The following is a 15,455-nucleotide window of genomic DNA, read 5'->3' on the forward strand; positions in this document are numbered from 1 at the left end:
TCAGTGAAAAGTGAATCAACAAAGCCAGTGTTTCATTATTGACTTTTTTTTACATGAAGCGCATTGAAAATAGTAACACATGCCTGCCTTTTTAAGCAAAATATTTTGGATATATTGGACACACTGAAACATAAAGATTTTGCTTCCAATGCTGTGCTTAGACATCCACAAGAGAGTTCCAACCTCTTTAGGTATTTCCATTCCCTTGGGGGGGGGGGGGGGTGGAGGGGCAGGAACTTTCTAATTTTTTCCTAATGTGAGGTAGAAAGACATTAAAAAAATGAGGTTTTTTACACTTTTCTGTATTTTTCCACCAGCATTGCCTTCAGCATGTATCACATAATGAAAATGCACTGATTTTCATTGATCTATGCTAACATGAAACTTCCTTCTTTTCTTCACGTTGTATGCAAGGCTGATTTGAGTAAGTTCTTCAAGGCAATGTTGTTCTTCATTCTCTTTGCTGTAAACATGCCAGTTGGCCTTTTTCCCCCCCCTTTTTTTTTTTCCCTGTTAAATAATTTTGCATAAAATTTGAAGGTAGGATTTTATCAGCATGGTAGTTGGGTAGTTCCTGCCAGACAGACAGGTAGTAATAACCCACAGTGGGTCATTAAAGTGATAAATGTATTAAAAGCAGAGCAAAACACACATGCTTCTCAACCTCGTAACCCTTCAGACAGAACTGCAGTAACAGAATGAGCTAAGAAAAATATTTTAAAAATAAAGGTGTATTTTTTCAGTAACAATGATATGTAAAATCCTGATAACTGCCTTGAAATCCACTGCCTTCTGTTTGTGAAAGCATCCAAACTATTGCAGAAATTCTGCATTTCACCCAGTTTACAATGCCTGCCGCTTGGGTCTGCCTCACATGTAGTACATGAGAAATGTCTTTAGCCTAAATTTTCATTCATAGACTTACTTCACCATGTGCATTCTCTCTTCACTGGTATTTTTATTCTGGTTACTCTAATAACCACTTCTGTGCATACCTGTAAGAGACAGGATGCTTTTAACCGGTTTCCTGGGCTTTGGAGTTTTATAAGGGGGAAATTATATATGCAGATGGCAGAAATTTGCCTATTTTCTAAACAAAGAGCTTTAGGAAGAAAGAAATTGCAGTGAGAAGAAAGCCTTGGGAAATAAATGATTTATTGGAGCAGCAGCAGAGCTGTGGAAGGACAATCTACCAGCCACTTCATTGCACCTCCCACCAGCTTTATTTGCTTTTCTCAGTTTCTCCCCCTGCAGTGTTAGTATCTCCTGCTTGCTCTGCTGACATGGGTAGCCACCTCGATGCCTCCTCCTGAGTGGCACATGGAGCTCATGGGGTTGAAGTATGTTTTCCCTTCTGGAATTCATTCAGAGACATCTGGGTGGCGTGCGTTTGTTATCCCACCCCTTTGGCCACCCTGACTTGCGGCTGAAGTTGCAACAGGTACCCTGAAAGCCAGCAGAAAAAATGGCATGAAAGCACAGATGGCTGCAGGTGGCCATTTCTTAAATTGCTGCTGACCTTCACTAATGACCCCTGCCAGTGCCACTGGCTGAGGGTATGTACTAATTCATTCACTTAAGGATATTGCTGAACCAGATTTAAGGCATTCTCGCTTGCCATGGATGGTTTCATAAAAATATCATGGGAAAGAGTCATTCATTCCAACCTCTTGGTGCAAGGCAGCACCAACCATATCCAAACTGTCCTCAACAGGCATTGTCTGTTCAAACCCTGATGGCCTGGGCTTTGTATCCTTCCTCAAGGATGTAGTTAGTGAATGATCTAAATCTGCCATGCTGCAATTTTTATCTCATCCCCCATGAACATGGAGAACCCGTTCCATGCCTCTTCAGTGATAGCTTTTGGTGTGTTTGGAGGCTGTTGTCACACATTTCTGCCCTAAACCAGCCCAGTTCCATTCTCATCACTGACCTCTCAGCTCACACTTCCAAAGGTGTTGCCTGTGCCTCACTTGACGTGCAGTGCCCCTGCTCCAGCTTAGACCTCACCTTAAAAAACATCACTCTAGGTTTGTCCAGGTGTGACAAACATGCTCCTTTGTTGACCATCCTGAACATAAATGAGGATACTGAAACATCCTTACAGCTTGTATGTGAAGCAGGGCTTCCTCCCAATGGTGTGTCGTTGGATCTGTGAGCTTCAGGGAATATTTCAGCTGAAACATGGTTTCCTAGGAAAATGTCACATGAGTGTCAGAAGCTTTAGTAAATCAATGTACAAGGCACCTACCCCATCCCCAGGCCCAATTTCTTTGACATTATTTGACCTCAGAAAACCTGTATTTGTTATACTTCTCCCTGTTATCTTCAAAGCACGCACTTTTTTTTATTGTTATTTTGGGGAGAACTGAAGTTTATGTGATGGATCAGTAATTCCTGAGTTCCTCCTTTTTCTCCTTTTTTTAAAGTTTCATTTCATAATACAAGAACTCAACTGATTAAACACAGGATGTATCTTCACATTTTTTCATATGAGCCAAATACCTCTGATGGAGCTTTGCACTTGCGGTTATGGACTTCGCAAAACCTGGCACAAACTTAAATATCTGCTTCTTTGAATTCATTCAGACCTTGAAGATGCAACTTTTTGACAAACATTTATTCTAAAAGAGACACAGAAACAAATAGTAAGCATAAGGGTTAGTAATGTGATACTTTAAAATCACGTACAAATTAATAAATATATTATATCTGAAATTATCAGGGAAAAAAGTAAACATTTATTTAAATGCCTAAGTGCCTAAGGTTTCTAATGGCAAAATTGGAGTGGGGGTTAAAAGCTTTGCCTCCCGGCAAAATTGGAGTGGGGGTTAAAAGCTTTGTCTCCCCCCTGATGCTTAAAAAGGACAAAACAGGTGGCAAAAATATTTCTATGGAAAATGGAAAGAATTTAGCCCACCCAACAACTTGGCACTGAGATGGAGCTGTTCCTTTTGTCTTCTTATGTGTTCTACTAAGCACCATATTTGGGTGCTTTCCAATTACAGCAAATCAATATGTAAAATTCCTATTTTGGTCAGTTTTCTTGCAGTCTATCATGGTACATGTTCAAATATAAATTAAAACAGATCTTTTTTCCAAAAGAAACTCCTGCTTAGTAGAGGAAAGAGAGGCAGATTTATGCCAGTGGAGTTTTTATTGCTTGCATAAATGAAAGGAAGAAGTGGCAAGATGTGTATGAAGTGGTGGGGGAGTATAAATACAGCCATGTGATCATCCTGAATAAGTAAGATGGACTTGTGGCCATGGTCCTGATCTTATCTGAAGATGAGCTAGAGAATACTGAGCCCAATATTGCTGTCATAGAAAAAAAATAAATTAGTTTTCACAAGAGTTGGTGGATGTAGTGCTGAAAACCACAGAGCATTTTTGTGGCCAAGCCAGTGAGGTATATATGCTTACTTTTAAGCATACAGTTTGTCCCATTTATTTCACCTCCAGCACGCACGGAAAGCATATACTCTCACTGGGGAACCTTGCAAATTGACAGGTTTGAGAAGAGAAATATTTGATCTATAAAGAAAGCATGAAAGGAAGGAAAAGAGGTGGCTGTGAGAGACAGCAGAGAATGAAGGATGTGTCTGTTTACTTTTCTAAGATGACCTGTTTCTCTGACAGTAGCAAATAAGTCAGTAACTCCATATATACCAGTATTAAGTAAAATTGATGCTTTTAGTAATTGAGCCAAATATAAAAAGATTAAATTAACTCTTACTACAATTCCTGTGATTTAAAATCAATTATCTCAGGGACAAATTGCTCTGCAAAGTTTTTCAAAGAGTCTGTTAACTTATTTAATGTGGAGTTGAAATTCTGGCATTGCTCTAATAGTGTTCCCACATTCCGTTCAAGAGATCCCATCAGATGGTTTGCATAGCTATTTTTAGTTTTTAATAAAGAGAGGATGACACATGACTTACCAGAAAAGAAAATACATTTTTGCTACTTTAACCTTATTTAAGTTGTATTTCTAATCTAAAGAAAGAGCCTTAATCCATGAAATAGCCATAGCGTATAGGAGAGTTCTAAATTAACATTGGCTAGACACATCCAAGCCTAGTTTAGATAAATGAAAAAGTGAATAAAAGGGACATTTCTGTGTATAGTTCATATAAATAAAAAAGTAAATAAAGAGACATTTCTGTGTATTTTAGATTAATAAAGCTGAAATGTACAGGGGTGAGTATTATAAACACTTTTATTGAAGGCGCATGTTAAAAATAATATGTTCTGCAGTTGACCGTCATCTTGTCATTCACAGCAACAGCCACATGTGAATAATGTTTATCTTTGGTTTTAGGGAAAGGAATTTCATTGTCATACTGAAGATTTGCACAGATTGAATTGCGATATTATTTGTCCTACAACAAGGTGTAATGAACAAGTATGTATTGCTACTACAGCTTACAGGTATAAGTAGTTTATTAATAGGATTTACAAATTTGCATTACTGCTGCCAAACAAGAGCCTGTCCAGGCATGTGTACTTCTTCCTCCTTAGTATTTTAGTACTGACCAAACTGACGGGAATTTGGTTGGTTCTAAAACCTTACTTCACAGGGAGGTGAAGTAAGACCCGTGAGCCTTTTCCTACAGTGATGGAAACCCCTCGCCGCAGCTGGAAGAAGCAGTGTGCCTGCCGGTGTGTCCCACCGGCCCTGAGGACATGGGGTGGCGGGGGGTGGCACGTTTGGCCCCCTGGTGTGCTGGGATCGTGGCACAGCTGGGCTGCTGTGTGGGGTGGGAGAGCCGTCTGTCTGCCTGTGTCACTGAGAACGGATCTGCTGGGCTGTGAGATACCCGAGGAGCTAATTTTTCCCTCGCCAAGAAAGGTGGAGCAAGGCAACGGTGACCAGCAAATACGTTTTTGAGCAGATGAGTAGCAGGAGGGTAAATTAAGGACAAAGTTTGGAGATGCTTTTTGCTTTATGGTTTTTTTTTTGCACTTATACAGTGTAGGAACAGGGATACAATTTACAACCAACCTTTTTTGCTGCATGAAGTCTGTGAAACTTATTCATGTTTGTGACCTGCAGGTGAAGCTATGCCAGGAGGAAAGGTTTGTCGTTTGAATGGAAAAGTACCAACCTGATGAACATAAAAGAGACCGAGCAGTTCCTGGTCAACCAGTTTTATTAGGCAGCAGCTTCTAAGATGAAAGCATCTGAATCCCATGGAAACAAGCAGAGAAAGAATCAGAGTCAGGCAGCCTTTAAGTGATAATATTTGCAGATGTCATGAAGACCAAGGGGGTGGTAAATCACGAAAAGGGCAAAACATTGAAATAAATTATTTGGAATAGCTAGTGAGATAAACATAAGCAAATATATTTCTAAACAGCCAAATGCAAAGCTGTGGCACTTAAAAACAAAGTGTGTAAGAAACGTTTAATCGCTATGAGGGATCCTTTAGGAGATGCCTTGATTTTGAAAAGGTCTTAGGGGTCATGGTGACTAATCAGCTGTGTAAGATCTACAGACAGAATCAAATGTTAATTGGATTTATGAGTAGAATTGGATCTATGATTACAAGAATTTCTGGTACTTGTGAGAGTGATATTGCCTCTGTGCTTGGTACTGACTTACATGCAGCTGTGGTATGGCACCTGGTGTCTTTGTCCACAGTCCAAGACAGATGATTATTGTTTAGAAAGGGGGCAAGGGAGAGCCTGCAAAGCACCTGAAAGACCTCAAAATATTCTTTATAGTTAAAGACTCAAGGAGTTTGTTCTGATGAACAAGAGAATTTGAGAGATAACTTAAAGCCTGGAGGTCCCAAAATAGGAAAGAGGTCAAGGGGGTTCTTCACTCTATACAGGAGCGATCAGAAACTCTACCTACTATAAGTTTAAAATTAGGGATGGAAAAAAAGACAGATTTTGAAGCAAGGATAAATTAATCATTGGAATAACATACTAAGGTTTGTGGTTCAAAATTTTTAAATGAAAGACTGGGTTTTGTTTTAAAAGAAGTTTTCATTGAGACTCAGGTTTATCTTATGACTTGCTCTACAGAGAACTAAATAATCAACCACCAGTATTCTATGCCTGTAAAATCTTCTATAGTATATATAGTGTGTAATCTCTACTGACTAGATAATCACCAGGGAATCTTCTGAGTTTATAAACATGGAAATATAATACATCTTCTGTAGGTTAGAGGAAAATCTATTTTATTAGAGCAAATAGGGGCATACAAATATCCTCATCCTGGCCCCCAAGGAATATTTTTCTCTCATTAAAGGAGGTCTGGGTCACTATAAAACCCAGAGTATTAAAAATCATACAGCTGAGGCACGTTTTCTGCATCTTCCATCTTATGCTCCCAAGGACATCCCAGATGGTAATGATTGAATTTGTCTATTTATTAGACATGACAGCTTCCACTGATGAGGGTGTTTGTAATTCTAAGCAAAGAGCAGTTGCTGAGATGAAATGTCTTTGACTTTCTAACCACAGAGTTGTTGCTTTGGTAGGCTACCGAAACAACAGTTCTGTGATCATTTAATACCAGCTCTGTGAGGCTGTACATCATGTAACAGTACAAATTTGATCGAAATCAGGCAAGAGCATCTGATTCCATTTTGGTTGGTTTAGCCAGAGCACACAGCACAGTGTTTACATTCACTTAATAATTTTATGTTGATTTTATGCCAGCTGCAGGAAGACAGCATGAAGTTAAGAGCTGCCTAGACAGAAAATACTTCTTCTATGTTAAATCTGCCGGGGCAAATTCTCTCTTTGATATATTGTTAACAAATCTGAATCAGTGGAGTGACTGTACCAGTATATTGCATTATTATGATTACAGTGGCTTTGCGATCCGATGCTAAGTACCCCAAAAAACAGATTCACTGTATTGTCAAACTACAGCTTGAGAGCCAAGCTGAACTGAAAGTTAAAACAGAGACGCTGAAGAGTAATCTCATTGTGCCTGCTCTCCATCCACTGCCAGGCCCTGAGATACCTTTGAAATTGCCAATGATCCCTGAAAAGAAAAAAAAAAAAAAGCAAAAAAAATCTCCAGGCAAAACAGGACCACTTACAGGAAAATAGCTGGAGGTAAGGATGGTTTACTCTGAACTTCCTGCGTCAAAGTCAAGTTGTGTCCCTTTAGATGTCAACCATTGTTTGGAAGAGGTTAAATTCCCTCATGTTTGACCTACATAGAGTTCTGGCGTTTGGGAAGGTACTGTGTGAGCTGGGCATGCCAATTAATTTTAAGGATGGTAGTAGTCATAGTAAATGAATGATCTGCAAAGATTAGTAACTTCTCTGTCAACTGGCTGAACAATTTTAGAAACCATACAGGTGAGTTGGTTGGAGGTTGGGCCACAATTATTATATTATTTTTCAAAGCTGGAAGGAGGCACGGTGACGAAGATACGCTTTGAAATTACCTTGGGAGGAACTATTCCATAAAAGCCAGCAATACAGACATCAGTATGGTCAGTATAGGAATGAATTCTAGTGGGCTGATTTTTAAGGATGAATGTCTTGGACAGTCTGGAATTACAATATCAGTATTTACAATGTAGGAAGCATGAGAAATAAGGACTTCAAGAAGTCTGGACAGATAGTGAGTGCAGTCTTTGTGATGGAAATCTGCAATGAGACCACTGATCTCCATGGCAGTAGATGAACTTGCCCCTGTGAAAGCAAGATCAGGTTCTATGTCATTTTCTACATTTTGAAAAAGAATTTTAAAAACACATTTCAGGGTGTGGAATGGTCCCAGACAAGGGAGTGTCACCTTCTGATCGGCTGAATTTCACATGGCTTTTATTATGTGGCTCCACAAAGGCTCAAGTCTTTATGAAGAGGCATTAACCTCCATGTAGCTAGAACAGTTGCATGCCAAGTCCTCAAAGCACAAAATTCACATTACTGGGTAGTTTTTGGAGTATCATTTTGAAGACCCCTGAAAGCACCACTTAATAAAAATATGCAATAAGTCTGATGGTCCTTTTCTTCTTTTACTAGGAGGTCCAAGGGCTCCCATTCTCATGTAGTTTCAGAATGCAGTCTCTAATATATACAATACGTAGGATACATCTTGCCTATTTTTTTTGGCTTACTTTCATCCCACATTGAGAAAATACATGACTAAAAATACTTCAGGATGCTTTCCAGGGAATACCACCCATGTGTCCCTCAAGAGACTCCTCTTTAACATTCCTTAACCCACATGGTATTCAATGTTTCCAGTGACAGACTGTGCCTCCATAAATAAGCTACATAAGTTCCTAATATGAGTTATGCATTGCATACAGTGGAATAACTGCCTTAAAAGAATGTTGAGGCTACAAAAGGAAGCAGTCACAGAGGTAAGAAATGCCAAAATTAAGGCAGGCTTCGCAAACTCAGTATGGTCCTGCTGTGCAAATGCCCAGTCTGAGCCAGTCTCTCATTATGGCTTATTTTTAACTCCTGATTCATTCCAACTACAGGTACTTGCTAGTCACCAAATTAGAAGCTACTTGGTATTTTTTTTATAATCCTCATTTGTAGTAACCCTTCCTAGTGGCTCTTACTTCCCATCCATATGGACTAGGAGTAGAGAAGTCAGTCAGCATGAACATGGCTTAGTTGATGAACCCCGTTCACTCCGATCCTCTCTGCGCATCTTCCCTTGTTGGTGTGGCAAAGCTGTGTTCAGAGCTTCATGGGACATGCAAAATAACTCATCTGTATTTAAAGGAATTTTCCTGCTGTGTTTCCAAACACCTCCTTTCAAACAAGGTCCTAGCAGTGGAAAGCATTATGTAAGCCACGCCTAGAGATGCTACCAGCTCTTTTTCCACCTCACATAGCATCACTCTCACAACTACCATAGGAAGGAAAACCTGACCCATACATTGGCAGTGTCTGTTCATAAGCCATCCACCTTTGACCTTCTGGGTGGAGTAATTTTCTTGAGGGAAGTAAAGACTCCTGCTTCCTGATGTATTGAAGCTTTTCAGTGAGTATCCCTCCTTCCGTCATCCCTCTTGCTTTCAGAGAACCGATTCCTACAGCATGGGTCCCAGGGAGAAACAGAGTTTCATCCAAATTCCAGGTCTGCATTTTTCCCATGAGCAGGCACCAATCCGTGTCAGGCTGCAGGAAAAAAATCCCACCACCAAAACCTTTTGAACAGGCAAGAAAATATAATCTGTTTGAGAAACTGTTGTAAAACCAGATGTCTAAAGGGGTGCAAAGCATTGCTGCTGCTATTAGTGATGAGATGATTAATGATTCCAAGTCTTTGGGATACAATTAATCCCTTTCATCAATTCATCTAGGTGTATAAAAAGAATGTGTAGGATTTGACTTCTTCCTAAAAGCTGTGCAAATAGCCTATTTTGCATTGGTTCACAACAGATTCAGGGACAAATATGACACTGACATACAGAACTTTGCAGAACCTCCCTTGACATTAAAACAGGCAAAAAACCACCCTGCTCGGTTAATGGGGGGAAAAAATCGCACCACAGCACCATAGCTCCAAGCAGCCCTCGGCCACTCTGCTCCAGTTGTGGAATCTTTCTGTTTGGCCTCTGGAAGGGTGAAGGAACCCTTATCCACATCTTCTGAGGGGGGAGTGGGAGGGGTGGTGAAGACAAGCCCTACCAGGCTTCTCAAAGTCCAGTGCCTTTTAGAGAGGGGAGGCTTCTTGAGGCAGGGAAGGAGAGCTGCCAGCTTTGCCTTGAGCAGGTGTTTTCTACCTGATGTTACTGAATGGGTCTTCAAACAGGGCTGTGCAGAAGCTGTAAGATGATTTATTTATATTTTCCTATTTTCATAAGCTGGTTGCTTACTGTGAGATCAAACATTGCTTATTTGCATCTTACTGTCTCCAATACAACTCCTTTGAAGCGGACCTGTCTAAAAAGGTTATCCACGTGTGTCTGTAGCCTCCACTTTCTCAGGGAGCCTTAGCAATCTGCAGTTACAGATATTAAGATCGGCTTCTTCTGAGATTGTGGGGTAAAAGCATGCAGAGCCTGCCTAGTGCTGATACCAGTTTTACACGTTGAATTGTTGAAGCTGAGGAAGCTGCAGCTGCCAAAAAAATGGGAACATTTTTAAATTCGGGCATCACATGGACCCAGGAAAATTCTTCCTTAGCAAATGAAATGAGGACAAACAGCAAAAGAGAGGTACTTCATCACTGATTTTATCAGCTAACTTTCCGTCAAGGGTGCATCAAGCTTCTTTTTTTTTTTTTTTTTTTTTTTTTCCAATCGACTCTGCCACCCTGTATAGAAGGGAGAAGTCATCCATGACCTCAGTCATCCATCCAAAGCTGGTTCACACTATAGGTGTGCATGGGAAGGTCAGTCCCCTCACACCAACCCATTTTGCTATAAGGAGGCAGACTTTCGCACTCTTCACCTCCTGTACTTGGGCAGAGCGGCATCTCCTTTCGCACCTCCTCCTGCTTCTGAATTCACCACTGAATTCTCCAGGGCAAAGTGTATGCCTGAACTGGTGAAAGTTATCATGGGACTGGGACTGCAATGTAAAGGTGGCCAAGGCACGCAGTTATTCTGTATTTATCCCTTATGGTAAAGGAAGTAGAAGTAATGAGGAGAGGTATGACGGTGGAAGGCAGCAGGAAGGAGATGGCTTTTCAAAGGTGGGAGAATGCAAATGGAAATCTACTGAAGCCTAGTTAGAGGGAAGGGAAGATGGGAACTGAACAGAGGAGGAGTGTATATATACAACAGTCATTGCGTTGTCTGTACGTACGTTACAGTTGGTGTCGTGTTCTATGTGCCTCTGCATAGCCTTCCCATCAGCAAAGACGTGAAAAGAATATATAGATTTCTTTTTTCACATACAGCTTTCTAATTCACTCAACCATACCAATTCCTTTGCACCTCAAGTAAGCAAGTGAATACAAGAAGACAGAAATAAATGAGAATCTAAGGAAGACACACTCTTCACACTCTCACAATCATCAGACTAAATGTATCATTTCTGCAGCTCTATGGAAGGCAATGAAGCTGAAATTAGTTTTTCATGCATGAATTACGGTACTGCATAGTGATTTTTAGGCATCCATAAAATGCAGCATAAATAGTTTATGCTCAGTCCTAAGGGGGAGGTGTTTCATTTGTTTACTTCTGTTAGGTCACGGTTATTCTGCAAGCTCAAGGAAATATCTAATCGAAAATTTTAGTACAAAGAACTATTTCGAAAAAAAAGGCAGAAAAGAGCTGCAGAGTGATAAAACAGCAGTTACAATGTACCTCTATTTGAAGAAAGCTGGAAAAATGGTTTAGAAAAATACAGTAGAGGTGTGTAAGCCCAGAAACTACAGGGAAAACAAGCAAAGTTGTTATACCCATTTTTATTTGTTCATGACAGAAGAAAATTAGAGAGACATGAAAGGCAGCAGAGGCATCATGCCAGACAACTTTCTGATGGATAATGGTCAATCCAATCTTGTTATTTTGTGCTCTTTCTTTGCCTATGCCTAGCATCCATCCATTAGGTTTTGCTGTAGTCACAACCACATCTTGAACATAACCTTAGAAGGATTCAAGTCTTAGATTTTCTTCCTGAAGGAATAAAACATTCATTGAGGTGGAGGAGAATTGGAAGTCAGCAGCTTTTAATATAGAACAGACTCCAAATTCAGGTTGTTTGATTAAAAGTAATCAAAACCAAAAAAACGCAAAAAATTGGATTAGCAGGATAGAAACATAAACATTGAACACGATAATAACCAATTTAAATGAAACGCAAGTACATAAGGAGGCAAACCTTACAGTCACAATCTGTTGCGCTAGTGCACAGACACATCGACTAGTGAATTCTGTTGTTTCTGGTTCTTAAAGAAAAAATGTCACTTTGTGTCCCCTGACTGCATCTGAAGTCAATAAATCCATCTGCTGCCTTTCACGCATGCAGAACGCATTTTCATCCCCTCCAAGCCATGTTCATTGGCCAGCTTGATATAATTAAATGGCCTGCATGACACATTCAGATGCTTGAATTTAAGCCATTAATTTAAGTATGCATATTGCAGTCTCTCCCAGGTACAGGAGGAAAGGGGAGCACAAACAGCAATAGTCCTCAGGTGTGTCCCTTGCTAGTATAGGTTGTCAAATGTGATGTTAAGGTATTTGACAGATAACAAAGATAGCAGTTGATTTCAACAAGTGCAGTGTAATGTAATTTCTTTTTGTAAAACCCTCTCCCAGTGTTCTTGGTAGTGTCTCTGTAGACTGAGTGGAGTGTGGAGAATAATGTACATCTCCTTCCATTAAATGAACACCTTTATTCAAAGGCAATATGTTAACTTGTCAAAACTCATCATCCTCATGCTACACAATAAAACATTCTTTAATGCAACACAGGACTATGTTGTCACCTAGCTCACCTAGAAGGAAAATTCTAAGCAAGTTTTCCCCTTAGAAAATAACGCCTGTGAGATGTTAATTGTTTGGAAAAAGTTGGAATAGACCTGAATTGAACCGGTCTTAACACACTAAATTATTTTTTATTCTTCCCCATCTACATATTTCTTTTGACCCAAAGCATATTTTCTCCTTTTTTTACAGAGAAGCTTGATTTTTGTTCCAATTTTGGGAGAAACGCAAGCCAACCAGCTGTCAACAAAGACTGTCGCATCTTATTCAAGACTAAAGTTACACAGAATTGGTGATCTTTGATATTGCTCCCACAAATACTATGGTTGCTTTTCATCAGTTCATGTGGACACAATTTCTTTTTTAGAATAACACCATTGCTGAAGTACCCACACAACTCCGCTCCTGACTTGTTGAATCCATAACTTATGTTTTATATCAGGTTGTTTGGCACAGAAGTAGAATGAAAACCCTTTGGAAGAGAGAATGTTTTTAAGATAAAAATTGCTTTTCTCAACCAGAAGAATAAAAGCAATCTAGATAAGTTTGTGCTTCACGACTGAAGTTTTGTCTCTTTGTCCACATTTTTGGCTAGATCTGACACATCCCCCACAAGAAACTCTAGATCTCAAGGGAGAGAAGAAGGGAAGAGACTGCAACCTATTATTCACCTGTATGTTACAAAAATATCTTTCATGTGTCAAGTGGTATGACGTAGGTGGTATAATTTGGCATTATCATGCATTGCTACTTGTCTATCACCACACTTTTTAAAACTATCCCTTTCATTGGTGTGGTTTCTACACACAAAGTGATTTCACTTTTTACTTTACTGCAAAAAAACAGATTTCAAAATACTAGAAGCAGCTCAGAATAGGACTGACTAATCTTTGCTAAAATTTATATACCTATATATAAATGTACATATAAAATACGATTTCCAAGTTTTTATTTTATAGGTATTTATAGAATGAGAGGTTTCTATTTTATGGTTCATTTTATTAACCAAAAGAATGAGTTTGCAAATCTTTGCAACAAGGATTTAAAGCAAACCCACGCAGTAACAGGGAACTGAATTCTGAGGTTTAAATTAGATTATTAGTCGAACTGACTATTTTACAATCTACTTGGGAAGGTACTAGACAAAAAGCTTTCATGGCACTTCACCTTTCCATGACCTATGTAGCAATACGGGCTCCGGTTACTTGGGCAACCGATCAACAACTTCACCTTGGCTGTGCAATGCTGGGAAGAGATTAAGAAAAGGAAACACAAAGGAGGGAGTCAATTTGAATAGAAAAAACCCAATGCATAGGATCATGAGCAGGCAAGTAGTTTTAGTTGTTCATAAGTGCAAGGAAAAGGACCCAGTTCTTACAACATGACAGTATAAAGCTAGATGGCATTTAAAGAGGTGGCAAAACAATTTCAGAGCCCCTACTCATCAAGTCTTAGCAAAAATACCAGATTCTAGTTATATAGGGGATGAGAAATGACGGGACTATTTTGTACAAGTACAAAATAAAGCATGCAGATGATATCCTCTTCTGGCAGTAGGGAAACCTTGAACTTTAGAAGGTCTAGGTTGCTTATCTGGGGCACACCTTACTATTGTCAAAATTCATAGCATTTATTCTAAGACTACCTGATAGCACTGGACTAAAACCTGGGGTTTTCCACTTTAGAATAGTGACCATATGATTCGAAGAGACGGGATACACATTCGTTGTATGTTTAACTTTAATATTATCAAAATTGCATAGACTAGAGATACAATTGTATTTCAACCTCTCATTCTATTTTGTCTCCAGTCCACAAAGTCTAGTTTATTTTTTTTTAAATGGTTCTTCAGCAGCAAAGTCCATGGGAAACTGCTTTTTACCTTGCACAATAAACAGCCTTTCGCCAGGAGGGCATAGAGATATAATCCTAGGAAGAACCAGGTCAGTATGAATCCAAGTCTCCAGCACTCTTGCACACTTCTGGGGAGACTACAATACAAAACCAGACAATGGCTAGAAGTAGTGTGGGATGCAATCTTTAAACCAAAAGCTCATACAGTAAGTGTGGATGCATGTACAGTCTATAAGGCATCTGATCTGGTACCTCTTGGCAAGGTAACTGAGAATTTAGAACAATCAAAAATCAAGGTAATAATCAGTGGTTCAAAAATCCATTAATTGAAAGGTGTCTTATTATCATTAAAGGCTTGCTTTATTAGGTCCTAAAGGGATTTGCTCTTGCTCTACAGTATAATGTTATCATCAGTAATTCTGAAGCAAACAAGCATACTCTATTGTAACTGTTTCCAGATGACACATGGTTTGCAGGAACGACAAATAATGCAGAACACAGGTGACTGAGCCCTCTCAATCATTTGATAAGCTAACTATGCAAGTTTTAGGGCAGCCATGTACAAAACAATACTTTGAAGAATGAAGCAAAGCATCTGAGGTCATGGAAGCTAGAGAGTGAACATATGCTCTCAGCCTGATCCTCTTAGTAAGGGTGGACACAATCTTTACTGTATAATAGAAAACTGTATTACCTCTGACATTGGTGCAACTGTCACTGTAATATAGTGGCTAGACTTGACACTGGCCTGAGCACTGTAAGTGTCCAGTAAAGAGTCACAGAAAAAAGGATCAGAAGGTTACAAAGCTTACAAAATAATCTGAAAAAATTGTTCACCGTCTAAGTTAGCCTTAACCTCTCATCATTGGAATTTCTTGCACCTTTTTCTGTTGGAAGAAAGACTCCTCTGTAAACTAAATTGTTCTTCCATGTAACAAGAATTAGAACTTGTGATCAAGCTAAATCAAACTTTTGCTTAGGCAAGCAAAGAAGATTGAGCCCACTGTTCTGTTTTATTGCAATGCATATTTTTTAATCTCTCAATCAGTCTAGGTTCCTGCTATATGCTCTTAGTTTTTGTGGGAAGTAGACGGTTGAGGGGCTCTTTTCTGGTATTTGTGGTTTGGCAACAGTTAATGCAAAAGGATCTCCTTGTATCCTGAACAAGGAAGGTAACTAACAAAAAGGTGAGCCCTGTTACTGAAAATACTGCTTATATGT

At 39.4% G+C, this 15,455-nt stretch overlaps 1 long non-coding RNA gene across 1 annotated transcript; it reads right to left on the reverse strand.

Annotated features, from left to right (window-relative positions):
* Positions 1-568: 568 nt before the first annotated feature.
* LOC121083911 lies at positions 569-8,098 on the reverse strand. The gene is made up of 3 exons (XR_005826521.1): positions 5,109-8,098; positions 2,506-2,624; positions 569-2,192 (listed from the first exon to the last, which is right to left on the reverse strand). It is a non-coding gene; the product is annotated as an uncharacterized LOC121083911 (long non-coding RNA).
* Between the last annotated feature and the right edge of the window lie 7,357 nt (positions 8,099-15,455).

The sequence above is a fragment of the Falco naumanni genome, chromosome 2 (assembly GCF_017639655.2).
Source record: "Falco naumanni isolate bFalNau1 chromosome 2, bFalNau1.pat, whole genome shotgun sequence".
Classification (NCBI taxonomy): domain Eukaryota; kingdom Metazoa; phylum Chordata; class Aves; order Falconiformes; family Falconidae; genus Falco; species Falco naumanni.